This window comes from Octopus bimaculoides, chromosome 4, assembly GCF_001194135.2.
Source record: "Octopus bimaculoides isolate UCB-OBI-ISO-001 chromosome 4, ASM119413v2, whole genome shotgun sequence".
Taxonomy (NCBI): domain Eukaryota; kingdom Metazoa; phylum Mollusca; class Cephalopoda; order Octopoda; family Octopodidae; genus Octopus; species Octopus bimaculoides.
In genome coordinates, this window is record NC_068984.1 from 6,009,446 (window position 1) to 6,010,816 (window position 1,371).

A 1,371-nucleotide genomic window follows, 5' to 3' on the forward strand; every position below is an offset into this window, starting at 1 on the left:
CACCACCTCTACTCCTGACAATCACTCACGGCTGTTGCTCCCCCCACCACCACCACCACCATCACCACTACGGCTGCTGCTTCTGCACCACCGCCGCCGCCATTTCTACGGCTGTTGCTCCTACACCAACACCACCACCACCACCATCACCACCACCACCACTATCACCATCACCACCACAAACACAACGGCTGTTGCTTCTGCACCATCACCACCACCACCACCACCACCACTGCTTTCATTTCTGCTGTTTCTCCAACACCATCGCCACCGCCATCATCACCGCCACCACCATCAGCAATAAGCTGTAGCCTATTTAGCACCTCCTACTGCCACCCTGTCACCGATTTCTCTCGCACATTCATTCACCCTCTCTTTCTCTCTATCTATTCATATATATATACATACACACATCGTTGCCTCCCACCATAACTAACTCTTAGCTGCTACCACCGTTGTTTAAGTCGTAAACGACTGTGCTACCAGCTCAGCTAGTACTCCTGACACCACCACCATCGCAATCATCCCTGCCGCGGCCGCCATCTCTGCTCTGTTAGTACTACTACTGCTGCTATTTACAACAGAGACGAAAAGATGCTTGTGATATTGCTAGCAGGAGCTACCGTACCACCACTACCAGCACCGAGCCGCGGTGCCGCCGCCGAAACGGGTGATGGCATTACCTTTTTCCACTCTCTTGCAAGCCTCTATCACGTCCTCAAAAAATCACTTGTCAAAATGAAGTCCCACGCATAATTAGCTGAACGGAGTGAACAGAGAGGAAAAAAAAACAAACAAACAAAAAAAGACAAAAAACAACAACAAACGAACAAAATATAGAAAATTACAAGAACAAAGCAACAAAAAAACTACAAAAATATCTCCAAACAAACAAGTCACTGATTCCTCCCCCACCATCCGCAAAAAAAAACCCCAACTAACAAAAACCTTAAAACAATACGAAATCCTTGCAAGTAATGAGTGATTGTGTTGGAGTTACAGGTGTGCTGTAGTTGTTGTTTTATTGAAGTACATTGGAGTTATTGTTGCAACCAGTAGTTCTAACCGACAACCGCAACAATTGGGCAGAGAGAAAGAGAGAAAGAGAGAGAGAGAAAGAAAGAAAGAAAGAAAGAAAGAAAGAGAGAGAAAGGTTTTGTCTGTGAGCAAGGTAAAAAAAAAAACTGAGAAACAAAAAAACAAAGCAGAAAAGGTGACAAAAAAAAATTTTGAGAGAATATATATAGATATATAACCCATATATATGTATATATATATGTGTATATATTATAATCTGTTATAAACGCAAAATTTCAAAGGAAAAGTAAAAAAAGAGACTCGATAAAACGAGAGAAGAAAAGGCAAGTAGGG